This window comes from Equus caballus, chromosome 13 (genome assembly GCF_041296265.1).
Source record: "Equus caballus isolate H_3958 breed thoroughbred chromosome 13, TB-T2T, whole genome shotgun sequence".
Taxonomy (NCBI): domain Eukaryota; kingdom Metazoa; phylum Chordata; class Mammalia; order Perissodactyla; family Equidae; genus Equus; species Equus caballus.
In genome coordinates, this window is record NC_091696.1 from 71074 (window position 1) to 87813 (window position 16740).

The 16740-nt window shown below is 57.4% G+C and overlaps 2 long non-coding RNA genes across 2 annotated transcripts; both read right to left on the bottom strand.

The window, feature by feature from the left end:
* Positions 1-4870: 4870 nt before the first annotated feature.
* LOC111776165 (uncharacterized) lies at positions 4871-14155 on the bottom strand. The gene is made up of 3 exons (XR_011424229.1): positions 14042-14155; positions 5635-5823; positions 4871-5549 (listed from the first exon to the last, which is right to left on the bottom strand). It is a non-coding gene; the product is annotated as an uncharacterized lncRNA (long non-coding RNA).
* On the bottom strand, positions 10961-13562 carry LOC138916960 (uncharacterized). The gene is made up of 3 exons (XR_011424227.1): positions 12394-13562; positions 11836-11957; positions 10961-11463 (listed from the first exon to the last, which is right to left on the bottom strand). It is a non-coding gene; the product is annotated as an uncharacterized lncRNA (long non-coding RNA).
* Positions 14156-16740: the final 2585 nt, after the last annotated feature.

Consider the following 16740-nt stretch of genomic DNA (forward strand, 5'->3'; position numbering starts at 1 on the left):
GAGTGGGTCTCTGACAAACATTTATCACTGCCTTCCTACTAGGTTTTTCGTCTTTACTTTTGTAGTTATCTTAAATTATGATTTCTTTTTTTTTTTTTTTTTGAGGAAAATCAGCCCTGAGCTAATATCTGCCGCAATCCTCCTCTTTTTGCTGAGGAAGACTGGCCCTGAGCTAACATCCATGCCCATCTTCCTCTACATTATATGTGGGATGCCTACCAGAGCATGGCTTGCCAAGCTGTGCCATGTCCACACCCGGGATCCGAACCAGTGAACCCCAGGCCGCCGAAGCAGAATGTGCAAACTTAACCACTGCACCACCAGGCCGGCCCCCAAAATTATAATTTCAATGTCTACTCAAATCTATTTTTTGTGTGCTTTCTCACGTATTCTTCTAAAGATGTCATTTTTACCTTAGAGCCAGTAAACATTGTGCTGTTTTGTTTTGTCTTCTTCTTCTTTCGTGGTTTTATTTTAAAATCAAATCTACCTAGAATGTATCATATTCTAAGGGGATGTGGGAAAGTGTAACTTTATCATACGTAGTTTATTTCTTGATCCCGTGTCATTGACTGAATAAGCTTCTATTTACTAATCGATGATGATACTATTGGCACTTAGTAAACTATTACGGGAACACGTGCCATTATTTCTGAAATTCTGATTCTTTCGCAGTGGTCTGTGCTCTTCTGCTGACACAGATGGCGATTCTCGGGCTGCACCAGCTCCTCGCAGGCTTGAGCTTCACGCTGTGGTTGACCATCTGACACAGACGGCGATTCTCGGGCTGCACCAGCTCCTCGCAGGCTTGAGCTTCACGCTGTGGTTGACCATCTGACACAGACGGCGATTCTCGGGCTGCACCAGCTCCTCGCAGGCCTGAGCTTCACGCTGTGGTTGCCCATCTGGTGCAGCACCTCGGTCCTCGATAGCCGTCTCTCAAACACTGTGGTTCTTCGCGTTGACTTGCGCTTCCAGACAAGCTCTGCGTCACATCGGCAGGTTTAAGAGCCGCACGTGACTTTGCTCTGACTTACGCTCAGTCTTTAAACCTGAGAGTTCTCTCTCTGTCCCGTCGTTGCCTCCAGGTGACGTGTCTCCTTCGTGAGCTTCTCCATGTCAAGCCTCTGCCTTTCCGGGTAGGTTTACTCCCTGCTGGTTACTGTTGATATGGGGTCTCAGATGGTCCCTATGACATGTTCCAAATTACTGCTGACTTTCCACAGGAAACGTGCTCATTCTACCACTGATTTCCCGCCGCTCTCTCAATGTCCCAGGACCTTTGCTCGCCTGCCGTGCTGCACGTCCGGTTGGGTCTGGCAGGAGACGTCCTGATAGGAAGGGCCACCACGGCGCCCTGGGGAAAGACTCCTGGAGGCTCTCGGGCAGCCCTGCCTGAGGTCACTTGGCGGGCAGGAGTCCTGGTCCTCGTCCCGCCCGCTCCCGTGCCCCACACTTGCCAGAAATGCCCGTGTGGTCCCACGGTTACTCACCCTTGCCCCAGCGCCCTGTGCTGTGGCATCTGTGTCTCTTTCCTTTGGCTTTGTTTGTTTGCTCTTTACACATTTTCTAACTTTCCAGTGTTTCAGTGAGAGGAAGGGCAGGGACAGCACTGAACGCCACCAGCCCAGGTCATCTCTCACAGCGCAGCCTTAAAAAGAGCCAAGGGCACCCCTACCATGTCTCAATGGCGTTCACTCACTTAAGGAGCAAATGAAGGCCAAGCTCCATCTTCCCACGTCCTGCGAAGGCTGAGAGTGACTGTAGCCTCTCCACCACAGAGGCCGGGCTCCTATGGTCAGCCGTGGCCCTGGGACACCTCCCCCTGCTCAGGCAACGGGCATGGAGACCTGGGAAAATCCCTCTCCCCATGACCTGGGTCAAGAAGCCCCAGGGCCCCTTGGGAGCTGGCTCCGCCCTGTGTCCCCAGTGATATGCGTCTGGGGCTTCCTGCCGGTCCCCCTGGGCCGTGCGCGCTGGGGAAGGTTGCCATCTCCGCCTCGTGTCTGATTCAGTTGTTTCTTGAGGATCTGGGTTACGAAGAGAGCAACCCTCCGTGAAATCCACTTTGTGCCTTTTCCTCCAAGGACTTTTTAAAAGTACATGTGGAAAAAATTCGGGTTTTCAAAAATAGTAAGTGTTATGCAATAAATGGCACACTTCCTCTTTTCCATTAAAACAGAAAACACGTGGTTATTTTTAGCTCCGAGGTCCACGAGGAAGCAGGCAGCAGCGTGTGCCAGTGTGAGCACAGAAAGCTGTCTTCACCAGCTGCCCAAGCCCCTGGGGTGGCGCGCGTGTTAAGGGACCTGGGGCACAGTCAGTGCTGCTGTCGGTGATGGTGACGTGGGTCCCAGTGGAAACCACCACCACGGAGGAAGCCCCCACCTTCAGGCGGATGAACCGAGCTGAGGCCCTGCAGCCCCAGACGCGGTTCCCTCTTGTGCAGAACCAGGATGAGGGAACTGAGACCGTGGGTTTATGTAAAGTGAGGTTTAGTAAGAAATGTGCCCGAGTGCTCAGGGCACCTGATACTCAGTAGACGGAAACTGTTAGCGCCATTGTTATCACTGTGTTTGTCTTTTGATTTTGGCTCTGTGCAATAACGCCCTCCAGGGGCCAGGATCCGATGACTCCCTCTTCCCCGGGGACACCGACCCCACATCTCGCCTGCCCAGGGGACGTTGGGAAGCAGGGTGGCCCCGAGGACATCACGCAGTAAATATCAGGCATCTGACAGGGCTCCCAATGGCAAAGCTGGAAAGATCTGAGGAAAAAATAACAACACTGTTGGATCACCACCCACAGACTGGAATGTCCATGAGTCCACATCGATATAAACACACATTCAAACAAGCAAACGTGGGAGAAGAAACACTGTCTCCCCACAGAAAAATTCGTATTAATAAACGAAGAAGGAGAGAGGGAAACAATAACACTACCGGGCAAACAGCGGCATGTTGATAGTCTCTGGCGGCCGGGAAAGTCTGGGGAGACACAGGGAGGGGCCTCTTCCCTGGTTGTGCTGATTACCCAGAGCTGGTGAGAAACGGTCTCTGGATGCGTCTTTAGGTCAGAGCTTCTCCAAGGCTCTCCCTGCACGACCCCCGCCAGGTTTTCCTTTCATGAGTCTGGTACCCGTTAACCTCAGGGGAATTCTGATTTATAAGACGTCCGAGCCTTGAACCACAGAATTACGAAAACCACAGACTTGAAATGAGGGTGAGAGGAAAAACATAAAGCGAACACACGCAGTTAGACGTTTCAACACGTTGATTTTGCACAGATGCCCTCGGTCCCACCACCCCTCTGACCCCGGCCCCACCACTCGCCCCGGCCTTGTCTCCTGAGGAACCGGGTCAGGGTGGATAGAGAACGGGAAGAGGCTGGAGAGGCCAAACCCACAGGACAGACAAGCCAGACCCTGAGCCCACTGAGGAGCCAGGAGAAGGGGGAGTGAGGGCAGCCTCCCTGCCTGCAGGACAGATGGACAGACAGACGAGGAGACAGGGATGGAGCCCCGTGGGGTGCACACAGAGAGGAGACACCAGAAGCTCAGGAGGCCGCAGCCGGACGAGAGGCGCTGTCCTCTTATTTTGGACGAGGTTGGTATTTCTCCCAGTGACTCTGCAGGACAAGGCCCAGATCCACGCAGGCGACAGCCTCGACCTCAGGGCAGATGGGAGGCCCATTCGCACCCCTTCAGGTTCTCCTGCCAACAGGGTGGTGAGGCCCTGCAGCTCTGCCCTCTGATGGGAGAAGAGGAACGTGTTTCGATTTGTCTTTTCCTCCCTTGTGACGCTCATGCCCAGGCCCTGTGGTCCATTTTGTCATTCGTCTCTTAAAGCTCTTTACTCATTGAGGTACTGGACTTCTTACGTAACTGTCATAGCTCTGTGATCTGCTTGTCGCTCATGTACTATTTTCAAGTGAGGTTAGACTTACAAATCCTTCCTGTTTTTTCCTTTGGGTCCCATCCTGAGGTGAAGGCCACACTCAGGGACCCACAAACATGGGTGTTGAGAAGCCGAACCGTGGACTGAATGACACAAACGAGAAGAAAGGGGTCACGAGGAGGAGACGGGAAGACGTGCAGGCCCCTGGGGTTGGGTTGACATGGGGCCCGGGACGGACACCACGGACATTGATGGTGCACTCCGAGCCCCAGCTGGGACAGTGAAAGGCGGGACAGACAGGCCCCACTCTGGTCGTGTGCAGAGCCCAGCGTTGGGGAGGGAAATCGTCACCTCCACCTCGCGGGGCCCGGCGGCCTGAGAGTTGAGCTGCTGAGACAGCAGCTGGAGGAAAGCATCCAGGTTCACGTAGCGTAAGTTTTAGTGACACGGGGGCCTCATGAGGGTGATAGAGACCCAGGGAAGCGGCAAAACCAAATGCTTTTCGCTGGGTCGAAGGAGGAGAGGAGATTGAGGAAAGTAACAGAGACACCTGGAGAGAGCACGGAGACGAGAGTGACTCTGGTGAGGTCAGCTGCACAGAATTCTCGGAGGCTCCCCTCTGGAGCTGACGGTTCCCTCCTCCCGGCGCGGGGCGACACCTTCCTCCCTGGTTTACCTCCTGCCCTCAGGAAGGAAGGGGGCTCAGAACACTCTTCTGGCACCTGCTGTTTTTCCAGGGTCTTCAGCTCAAACAATCTCGCCCAAGTGGCATTTCCGGGGTCACACATTCCGCCCCCTTTGCTAGAGGACAAGTCAGAAGATGGGGAACAGTCGGAACGTGCTGCCTTCTGCATGAATGAGAAATAAGCAATGAGGAGCCTCCTGAACCTTCCCCAGGGTGACTCCAGGCACACGTTGGGGGCACTGTGAAAGGGCGATTTCTTTTCAAAGTAAAATCATGACTTATGCAAACATAAAATGCACACGTTGCAGTTTGTTTAACTCATGAATTAACGAGGGAACCAGTAAGATGTTACAACCAGTTCACAGCAGAATCCAGACCCATTCACATGCAGACAATCAGAAATGCTGAAATAAATTTACAAATAGATGCGAAATGGGTCAATCCCTACAGGGTGATAATCAATTTCATTTGAACAGACAAAATTTATTTGCATTTCTACAGGCAAGAATTATCTGCATTAGTTCAAGCTTTCTGCAGCCTGAGAGTTGTAAAATAGCTCAAAGAGGATGAAAGGCACAGGTCCCAGTAGAATCACAATCCAGGGGGAGCCGGACACACAGCAGTGGTTTTTCCAATTTTTCCCATTTTCATTTTTCACAGTTTTTCTAGCAGGCTGCTGACAGCAAACACAGTTCTGTCTGTGTGGCCATGACGCTGTGTGAGGCCACCTCGTGCCCTGGCCGGGGGTCCTTTGGAAAACTGAGCCGGGACCAATTACTAGGGGTGGGGTGCGGGCTGCAATCCAGGGGAACAGGAGTGGGGGGTGACCGGGAAGAAAGGAGAATAAATGCAAAGTGGGGCCTTTCATTTTGTTCTGAGCGGGCTGCAGATTATGAGGAAGACAGTGAGACTATGGCTCATCAGGGCATCTCCAGGGAGGCCACGTGGAACCACCGCCTTGAAAAGCTCTGTGGGTGGGGAGGGAGGGCGGGCAAGCAGTTTACCTTGCTGGTCCCTTCCCACTGGCCCAGACCCCTCCAAACAGCCACTGACCTTTGCCCAAAGCCGGGGCTGTGACCACTGGGGGGTCAGGATGACGGAGGCTGGCATCTCAAACCAGACAGGAGGGAGGACGGGGGAACAGTCTGTGTGGGATGGAGCAGACAGCAGGCAGTCCTGCAGTCCGTGGTGATCTTGTCACGGCCCCCAGGCTCTGGGGCAAAGTCTGGGCCTGGGCGGCATCTGAAGGAGAGAAAACACTGCCCCATCTCTGCCCAGGTGTGGGGACACTGTGACCACAGTCGGGGCGAGGGTAACGGCAGGTGGCTGCTGAGCTGCTGCTTCTGGGCCGGGTGCTGACCCCACTGGCACGTGAGGTCGGACAGTCACACCAGGAGCCCTCACTTGTCTGAGGAGAAAACCATTAGCCCCTCTGGATGCGGGGTCTCTGATGATAACGGCCACAGATGCGCGTCCAGGTCTCCATCCGCCATCTCACACCCCTGGGCTCTAGGACCCCACTCCCATGGGCATCATTGGGATCTTTGACAGGGCCGCCCTCCGGCCACAGGAGGGCCCTTCCCTGAGCTCCTGAGGGCTGGGGTTGTCGCGATTTACAACCCTTAACAGGTGACTGCCAGGCAGGGGCACAAACACTCAAAGCCACTCACCTCCAGATGGGGACACCTGCGAGCCATGACCTGCAGAGTCCGGAGTTCCTCCACGGGATGGAGCCCTTGTCCCTCCACAGGCCTGCATGCGCCTCCTCCCCATCCCCGTCCACTCCCCACTCCCAGCCACGTTTCCGGGGAGCATGTCCTTCATACAAATCTCATCTCAGAGTCTGCATCTAGAACCACACCCACATGCCGCTATCCAAGTTCCGTTCCAGGAAGGTGTCTGTGGGGTGAGCTGGGAAGAAGGGGGGTGCTCCGCATCTGGGGACTCAGACTCTGCCCGGGCGCCTCTCCTGAGCCGGTTTTCATCTGTGTCCCTTCCCTGTGACGAACCACGGCCATGCGTGGTTCAGCTCTCAGCGAGCTCCAGGCCCTTCCAGAGAGCTGTCACACCAAGCACCGCCTTGGGGATCCCGAGCCTGCAGCTGGCGGTGTAACCGCAGGCCCGCCAGCACCAGGTCAACTGAGCCATCTCTTATCAACAGAGAGGTTCAGAATCGCCTTTCAGGAAACAGGAAACGTGCCAAGTCACGTGGCCAGAGCACGCGCAGAAGAGGAAATCTTGACTTGAAATGACCGTGGAACCGAAGATCCCCCTTCCCACGGAACCCAAGGACAGAATGCGACCGGAGTTTGAAGGTCGGGCTCTCATCAGAAGCGAGGGCCCTGGTTCAGGAAGATCCAGTGTTAAAATTCACAGAGAATGTCTAGAGCCCCGTCGTAAACAGTTAGAACCCCGTCATAAATGCTTGAAGCCCAGCAATGGAAACCCGTCCCCCCAGAGTTTGCGCGTGCCTAACTGTTGTCTAGACCCCCTAAATTTCACCCCAAATCCTGCTCTGGGGAGACAGATGAGGGCCCCCTGCCTCCCTGCAGGTCGGCCTCGCAGAATAAAGCTGGTCTCTTCGCAAAGGCTGATGCCCGACTAGCGGCTGTTTATGTGCACCAGGCAGAGAACCTCATTCCGTGTGGTCACTGTCAGAGCGAAGGCAGTTTTGGGGGCACAGGCGGCTCCCTTGGGCCCTGCAGCAAGGCTAACCGTACACACACACACACACACACACACACGTGAGGCTGGGAAACCACACGGCAGGCGTTGTGCAGAGATGCCTCGGAGTGTAGGACCAGTGTGTGTGTTCCCATCTGTTGTTATTCATTTGTGTGCGAGAACCTATCGCACACCAACCTCTGCTCCACCAGCTCAGGCGGCTCTGGTCTCGGGGCTCAGCAGCCCGGTAAGACGCAGGTGTCAGTGGGGGTGACACCAACCACGCGGTCAGGTCGCGCCCACCCATCTACGCCACTTGCTCTTGCTCTACCGCGTAACTTGACCAAACGTTACATAAACCAGCTACGCATCGTGTAAAAGGAGAGAAAGTCGTTTCTACAATACACAGTTTGGGAAATCAAGACAAAGGCAAGTGAAGTCACTTTAAAAATTGCTTTTGAATTAGCTGCAGACAAGATACCTCAAAATACGAAAAGCAACTTGTGAAAATTTGGAAGATTTCTGGTCTCAGGTGACTTTACAAACATATTCAAGTCTCAGTCCTGGTACTTAAAAAAAAGTACCAAAAGTGGGTATCTTAGGGGATGAAGTAAGCACGTGGTTTATACCAAAAATGAAAATAAGACTCCAGTCCTGACCGGCTGACTAGTCTCCACCCTACACGAAAATACAGTCAAGGCCAGAGCTGCCCAAACGATGACAGAGGAAGCAGAGGGTGGCCCCAGGTATGCGGTGGCCTTGGGTGTGCAGTGGCCCCGGGTGAGCAGTGGCCCTGGTTGTGAGGTCACTCTGGGTGTGCTGTGGCCCTGGTTGTGCGGTGGCCCTAGGTGAGCAGTGGCCCTGGTTGTGAGGTCACTCTGGGTGTGCTGTGGCCCTGGTTGTGCGGTGGCCCTGGGTGAGCAGTGGCCCTGGTTGTGAGGTCACTCTGGGTGTGCAGTGGCCCCGGGTGTGCAGTGGCCCTGGTTGTGAGGTCACTCTGGGTGTGCTGTGGCCCTGGGTGTGCTGTGGCCCTGGGTGTGCGGTGGCCCTGGGTGTGTGGTGGCCCTAGGTGAGCAGTGGCCCTGGTTGTGAGGTCACTCTGGGTGTGCTGTGGCCCCGGGTGTGCTGTGGCCCTGGGTGTGTGGTGGCCCCGGGTGAGCAGTGGCCCTGGTTGTGAGGTCACTCTGGGTGTGCTGTGGCCCCGGGTGTGCTGTGGCTCTGGTTGTGCAGTGGCCCTAGGTGAGCAGTGGCCCTGGTTGTGAGGTCACTCTGGGTGTGAGGCGGCCCCGGGTGGGATATTGACCAGAGGGGAGAGGGGCCTTTCTAGCGTGATGGAAACTTGATGCATCTCCATTGATTGTGCACCTTTATCAGAACTTATCAGCACGTACAGTCAGAATCTGAAGATTTCATTGTATGAAAAGTAAATCTCATGAACTTATTAAGAATTAATGCATATTTATAAGTTTTAAGTTAAAAATATATGCAAAGTATGTCTGCTTCCTTATTTTTTATTATCACTTTCACCATTTTAAACTTTATAATTTTAATTAACTAACAGACCATGTTGGCTTCAGAAATGTGTTCCTTCTCTCTGTTACTTTCATAATGAAGGAATAAATGTATTTTAAATAAAATTTTACAATTTTCACCATCACCTGGGAGGCTCATGATCCTGTATGAAAGGGAAACACCGTCGTGCTAGAGTCAGAACTTTTCTGATTAGAAATTTAACAAAGTTGATGACCCTGAGTGTCCTGGAGCCTGAAACACAGAAGACGGCCCACCCTTGAATTCTAACAGGCCCAGCCAGCAGAGGCCAGGAACCCGCCCTCTCCAGCCCTCCTTTCTCCGGGCCGATGGGCAGGGGCACTGGGGACCCCAGGAGCCTACTGGCCCCAGTTCTCCGGCAGGATGCCCACTGGGCCCAGGGGGGAGGGGATCATCCGGGTGGGTCCCCTGGCTGGGCAGGGAGCTGCTGCCATTAGCAGAGGTGCCGACGTGCTAAGTACACCTGGGAAAACGGGACTGAATGCTTGTCTGCCTGAGAGAACTTCACCCCTGCACCTGCTCCAGTCAGACGCGCGCCCTCGACCACAGCTGCCTGCAGGGCTGGTCACTGATGCGAATGCCAGCCTGGGATCTCTGTTCCTCCCTCCACCGGCCTCCTACCTCACTTCTCACCATCCCTGGGGCTCAGAAACCACTCCAGGCCCCCAGCAGGTCCAGAGACCCCATCTGCACTGCTTCCCTGAGACACCACCAGCTGACAGAGAGGCTGCAGCTCCTCCTGCTGCGGTGGCCAGAGGCCCTGCTGTGCCTCCACGGGCTCCTGGGGACGGAGTCAGGCTCAAGGGCACGTGCTGCTTCTGAAGGAGTGGTGTGTGCACACGGGAGAGCGCCACTGTCTCCCTGTACACACGGTGCAACGTGTGGGTGAAGCCACCTGCACGAGAGGCAACGAGGCGAGGGCAGACAGCTGCTGCTCTGCGGGCCGGGGTGGCCCTCCTGTCTGCTCATCTCAGGCCGGACACTGCCCCGCACTGGGCCTGCAGCCCCAGGCAGACCCCCACTCACAGGGTGCAGAGGATGGAGCCCGGCTGGTGTTCCGGGTAGCTGGAGTTGACGCTCACCTGGCGTCTCTTCGTGGGAGGGGTTTCTGGCCAGTGTCAGGCTCTGACACCACTGGAGGCCCTGGGAGACCTGGAAGGACTGGCCTTCTCAAGTGAGCTGAGGCAAGAGGACCCCTGAGGGAGGCCTGAGGGAGAGGCTGAGCTCCAGACTCCAGCCCCACAATGCTGGGTGATTCTGAGCCTCTCGGGGCCACGCCAGGACCCAGGGGTGCCCGGAGGGAGCACCTCCCAGGAACCAGAGAGCAGCTCTCCCCAAAGCCCCATGCAGGGACGTTTGCTGATAAAAGAATGAACTGCAGGGAGGGCTGGAGCAGCCACGCCCTGGGGGGATGGGGTCCCTCATGCTGGAGTGGGACGCTCCTCTCCCTTCTGGGTCAGGGCTCAGCTCGGCTCTGCCTGCTCTTGATCCTCTGCCGGCCCTGCCAGGCTCGGGAATCAGGCCTGTAGGCCTGTCCCTTCACAGCTGCTCCATGCTCTGGGCTCCCACCATGTTCATCCCTGCACATTCGCAGTCCAGAGGTCAGGGGTCAGGAGAGCACAGAGGTGAGTGTGCACAGAGACACCTGGAGTGCCACACAAGGGGCCACAGGGAGCTGACCCCGGAGGGCCCCTTGGAGTTTCAGATCAGGGGGCTCCAGTAAGGGGAGACCCCCAGACTAGGGGCCTCATCTCAAACGCCTCATTAACGCCTTATGGGCGGTGACTTGGCAGGAACCCCACACCCGCCACACAGGGAGTCCCTTGCCCACGGGCCATCCCAGAGGAGCAACTACCAGGCGCCTCATCCTGGGGCGACTCCCTCCCTTCCTTGGGGTTCTCTTTGCAGTTATGCAACTGGGGCCACCAGTGGCAGACATCACACGCAGAGGTCACTTTGACCTTCGTCACAGCATCTGCCCTAAGGCACTCTCTCCAGCAGGGAGAGGGCAGCGCAGGTGGACATCTAGGGACGGCAGCCACTCCCTCCCATCAGGCCTGTAGTGCCCGCATCTCTGAACACGGGATGACATGTGGGGACTCCAGGACTGGAGCCTCTCGGGGGGGCCTGCATCTAGTTTCCAAAGCAACTCTGACTCTCAAACCATTGGAGACCCCTCCTTATTCGAGGTACTCTCCTGATTTGGAGGAGAGATTTAGAATAAGTATGTAAGATCAGGCAGAGCTGTGATACAACACAAGCCAGCACAGCTGAGCTGGAGACCATGACAGACATGCTGCTGTGGAGTGGCCAGCGCCAAGCCTGGGACCAGAGGAGGAGGAACGTGGCAGCACTGTGGTGCGTCCTGTGCCAGAATCGGGACCTAGACACAGGAGAAGCGTGTGCGTGGTGGGCAATCCTGACAAACTGGGACGGGACCGCTGGGCTGTCTCCTGGGAATGTGAGCACCGCAGGCTGTGGTTACCGGTCGAGGTCAGCCGTAGGCGTGACGAGGATAGAGGTGTCACACACTCCTATTTCTGGACAGAGAGTGGTCTCTGTGACTGATGAAGACCAGCCTGGTGTCCCCCTAGCGTCCACTGCAGCTGCTCCCACGGGGGCCAGAGCCCAAAGCACACGACCCACTGCAGGTGGGGCAGGCGGACCCTGTGCCAGATGGAGAATTTCAGGAGATCTGGTTAACGCCGAGAGAGTCCAGTTCTCAATGGGGGTCGTGGCCACCCAGGTGCTGACATGTTCCAAAATTCACCAGACGCACACTTAACATGCCTGTGTTCTATCGTACGGAAGTTACACCTTCATAGAGCTGACTTTCACTAAGAAACAAACCGTATCTGGGGCGATACATCTTCTACTGGGTGTTTATAAAGCCCTCAGAACTCACTCGTTCCCCTCGTTTGTCAGCACCACCCAGGGCCCGTCCTCGCACGTCTGCAGCCCGAGCGCAGTCTACACAACACCCACGCCCTCCTCGACCTCTAGCAGCTTTGTTGCCTCTGACAGGGAACAGGCAGTAACCTGCAAATGCGGCACATCCGACCCTCAGCGTGTCAGTTGGGCGGCAAGTGTCCACTGTGTCTGCCAGCCTGGGCACGGTACTAGGAGAAGCTGGAGGTATGAACTAGTGTCCACACCGTATCCTAGAAGGGCAGAGACACAGCGGAGTAAGCGCAGACCAGCGCCAGTAACTGGATACAGGGCCATGGCCAGAGCTCAGGGAGGCTGTAACCACGGGCCACCAGGACCGATTCAAACTGACCGTCTTACCAAGAGCGACTGAGCTGTGTCTCAGGAACTGAGAGGCCTCTTGTCCAGTTCAGGCCTGTTGAGACCACCAACCCACCACCTGGACCTGTCGAATGCCCAGTCAGTGACTCTCTGCCATCAGGGGCTGCAAACCCCACCCTCAGGTCACCTAACACCTCATCTGTGAGTAGGCGTCCTGTGAGAGCATGGAGCTTGACTGCGCTGGTGCAGGCCGTCAAATACGTCACTTCCCTCCTCAGTCGCTGTCTCCACACCTCAGACCACCCCCCATCCCACAAATTGAGCGCAAGTCCTGGGTCTGGAACACACCTCTGAGAGCTCTGACTCCCGCCTCCTGGCTGGCCGACCTCGAAAAAGCTGGTGGTGTGATCATTGGCTTTTTACGGGCATCGGGCAGAGAACCCTGTCTTTGTGTGGTAATGTGGCCACAGAGAAGGGATGCACATGTCCTCCAGGTCAGGGAGGGATGCGGAGAGGTGGCCTCTGAGGGCGGTCTCAGAAGACACAGCACAGAGGGAGGAAGGAGGGAGCATGAGAAAGGGCATCCCAGACAGGTGACCTCGGAGATGGGGAATGATGAGGGACCATGTCTTTCAGGGACCACAGCAGCTCAGTGAAGCTGGAATGCAGGGAGCAGGACAGAGGCTGGGCAGAAATAGAGAGAAGGGAAAGGAGGGAGGGACGGAAGGAGGAAAGGAGGGAAGGAGGGAGGGAGGGAGGGAGGGAAGCAAAGGAAGGAGGGAAGGGAAGGATGGAAGAGGAGGGAGGGAGGGCAGAAGGGAAGGAAAGGAGGGGGGAGGGAAGGAAGGAAGGAGAGAGGGAAGGAGGGAAGGGAAGGATGGAAGAGGAGGGAGGGAGAGCAGAAGGGAAGGAAAGGAGGGAGGGAGGGAGGGAAGGGAAGGGGGAGGGAAGGAGGGAAGGAAAGGAGAGGGGAGGGAAGGAGAGGGAGGGAGGAGAGGAAGGGGAGGGAAGGAGGGAGGGAAGGAGGAAAGGGAAGGGGGAGGGAGGGAAGGGGGGGCGGAGGCTAAGTCGGGCCCCGCCCAGGAGGCGGGAGCGAGTCGGGGCAGAGGGAGGCAGCGAGTTGAAACCGGCGCACAGCCGCGCCCCCTCGTGCAACCGCGGCCCGCTCGCGGGTGGCCTCTGCTCGCCCCGATGGCCGTGCCTGGGCGCCCGGTTGCCAACGCGGCCGTGACGCGGCAGCCTGCGCGCGGGGAGGGCGGAGCGGCCGAGCGCTCTCACGCGCAGCGCGGGCGCCGCAGCCCGCACGTCCGCCCGCTCGGGGCCGTTTCCTCAGGCGGCGGCTCCGGCAGCAGCATCTCGCCAGAGCCTCGGACGGAGCCGCGCGGAGCCCCGAGTCCGGACGGCGGGGGGCGAGCGGTGGGGGACGCGGAGGGAGGCGATACGGAGGGGCGGGGAGGGCAGCCACCTTCTCTCGCGGCGACCTGGCGGGATGGGGGGGCGGGGTCGCGGGCCCGGGCGCTTCCGGACGCCTCCTGATGGCGTCACAGGCCACACGCAGCAGGCACCAGGGACCTCCTGCGGGAGGGGCACGCGCAGGGGACGGGCGTGTGAGACAGGGCCAGAGCCTCCCCAGCGCAGCAGCCCGGGGCCTCCAGTCTGCGCGTGCGCAGTGTCGTCCTGTCGCCCTCCCTCAGGCTGGTGCTAGTCTCCCAGAGCAGCCGTGGGCTTCTGGCCGCTCAGGTCGGGGCCTTCTCGGACTGCCCAGTTCCGAGGCACACGGTCTTTACAGCGTTTCCGCCGGCAAAGGACCCACTCCTCAGCGCGCCTGACCACCATCGTGACCCGCTCCCCGCGGAGTCTCCGCTTGAGGGCGCAAGAGCCACCTCTCCCCTCGCTGTCCACTCCCCTCACGTCTCCTGGCAGCCAGGTCGCCCAGAGCCAGCACTCCGCTCCGCGCATGCGCGGAACCCCTCCTCGCCTCCCCAGCTGTCCCTACCTGGATTTGCGGCACTCCCGTACTCCGCGCCTGCGCAGAACCCCTTTTCGCCGCCTCAGGGGTCTGGGAGGCTGAGTCCTGCGGCGCTTCCGTACTCCGCTCCGCGCGTGCGCCGGGTCTGTGGCGCGCCCTCCGCTCTGCGCGCGCGCGGGGCTCGGGGAGCGCGGGGTCGCGCCGGATCCGTGGGCTCTGCAGTCCGGGTTGGATCGTGTGGTGCGGTCGCCGCCCGCACAGACGCACATACGTGTAGATTTCCAGTTTTATGGAGGGTTTCTCTAACGGGGACGTCGTGAGCTGACGTTTTCCTGAATAAACACCGGTGGCATTTCTGTACGCACGTGGTCACCGTGTCCCCGTCGTCCCTGTAGCCCCGGGCCCGGTCATCGCCGCCTCGCTCAGGGCTGGGGGCGCGGGGCCGGCGGCGGTCCTGCGGCCTCACCGGGTGCTGTGTGGGGTTGTCCCTCGGAGGGGCCTCGGCCACTGGAGTCCGGGCTGCGTGTCCGGGCCGCGACTCTGCGGGGAGGGGCGTCAGGACACCGGGGAGGGTTTGGGAAGGTAACCCCGGGACATTCCGGGCCAGGAAGGGGTGGCCCTGGGGGGCAGGTCCCCGACGGCGGAGGCCTGCAGGGACTGTGGGGTCCTTCCACCTTCAGGGGGGAAATGGGCTGGCGTCCACGAGGAGGGTCTAGGGGTCCCCGCTGGCCTGCGAGCGTGGCCGTTGTCGCCCCCATGCGCCCCACAGGGCGGCCTCCCTCGACGGCCCCCGTGGACGCTCCGTGACTACGGCAGACCTGTGCAGCAATGGGAGCGAAGGAATCTGTGGCCCGACTCCTCCGTGCGTCCCGGGGCCGAGGGTCAGAGGGCACCTCCTTCCCCTTCCAGTGGGAGGTGGGCGGGGCCGGGGCAAGAGGCCTCTCCAGTGCAGGCTTTGCCCACCTGGCGGTGCCCCTTAGCTCCCACATGCTGCCTGAGACGCCCAAGCCTGTTGGCAGTTGTGTTTCTTGAGGTTTCCGGGCTGTGGGGTGCATGGGTATTGGCCGGAGGGTGTCCTGTCCTCATCTTTCACTGGCAGGAGTGATGTATTCAGGGAAGACAATGATGGACAGTCCAGGAGTCATGCCAGATGTTTGAGATGAGACAAGGGGGGTGGGCCAGGCTGGAGTGTAGGTGGAAGAGGGAGGATCTGGCACCTGGCGGGTGGGAAAGGGGACTTGGGCCTGGCAGAGTGGAAGGGGCGGGCCAGCCAACCCAGGGGCCCCATGGGCACATTGGAAGGTGTCCTGCGTTACAGAGGAAGACAGGGTTAGACCTCGATAGTTAAGTTCCAATCCCAGAATGTTGCCTGGAATTTGTATTATAATTGTGTTTCAGATGATATTTCTACTTGATCTCTTTCTCTTAAAAATGGAATCCAGCATGGTGACTGAGGCTGTTTCGGTTCTGGTTAATCAAGGTTTTAGTGCACTAAGATTTTACTGGCTGGTTATAAATTAAATATAATTTTGGGCTATCTAACAGTGCCTTTGTGCAACTCTCACTGTTGCAAGTGGAGAATGAAATGAGTGCAGGGGACGCGAATGCGGTCTGTTCATCATCAGTAACTTTAATGGAGTTGGGTGAAGCGGCCTGGCAGGAAGACCCAGCCGACCGGGCTGCCTCCGCAGCCTCCTCCAGAAGCCCCTCGCTCAGTTCTGGGGGCTGGAAGGCTCTCGGAGACGGAGGGAATGACAGACGCAAATGAAACCGTTCAGTGCTGTCTTCTCAAGGTCTATCAGCAGTCACGTCCACCCCCGGTGGTTTGGTCCCATCCCTTGTGGTTTTGTCCCGGTTTATCTGAATTGTTTGTGCAGAAACTGTTTTTCCTCAGCTGAGAAGACCTGCTTACGTGCACGTTTTCTTTTTAGACAACTGTCTGTTGTCATAGGCCTCTTTTTCCATCTGTTCTTGAGGAATTCCTGGGAAGAATGTGGACGAGGCGTGAGAAATGACCTTCACCTAGAAGCAGGTCCCCACCGTAGGGTGAGAGTGGAAACTGGTGCTGTGTTTTTAGATGAAATTTCTTTGGGAAATAGTTTCTATTTTATCAATAATCCCCTGGCCGATGTTTTAAACCAGTATCTGTAACACTGCCTAAGACTTTGGAATAAATGGATTTCAGTAAGGAAAAGCCGTCTCCGAGAGCTGCGTTGTAAGGGGGGCTCAGCAAATAGGATGGAGAGGAGACCGACAAATGAGGGGCCCAGGGCCACAGGCGCAGGTGAAAGCCAGACAGAAGCGAAGCCACGTCCGCGGCATATGGCACTGGTGCCTCCTGAGGAGAGAGCTCCCTGCGCCCCACACGGGGGTCTGAGGTTGCCTTTCTAACTAGGTCAGGCTTCTTGTCCCGTCCATTTCTGGCCCGTCTGTGGTGCTGACTGCAGTGTGAGGCAGTCAGTGCCCGGCCCGGCCCTCTGCTTCCCCCCCACCACTCCCCCGTCATCTGCTCTCTGTTCTGTAACCGTGATTATATCTCCCTTGGTCTTGGGTGTCTGTGTGAACAGTGCCGAGGCCAGGATGGCATTTCCCCCCCTATGGGCCCAGGAGCCCACCCTGAGCCAGTGGAGGGAAACATTCCCAGCATTAAGGCCGAACACTTTTTTTTATGTGCCATTTTTTTCTTTGAAATCGTGCCACATTTAGTTTCCTTCTGCTGATACCTT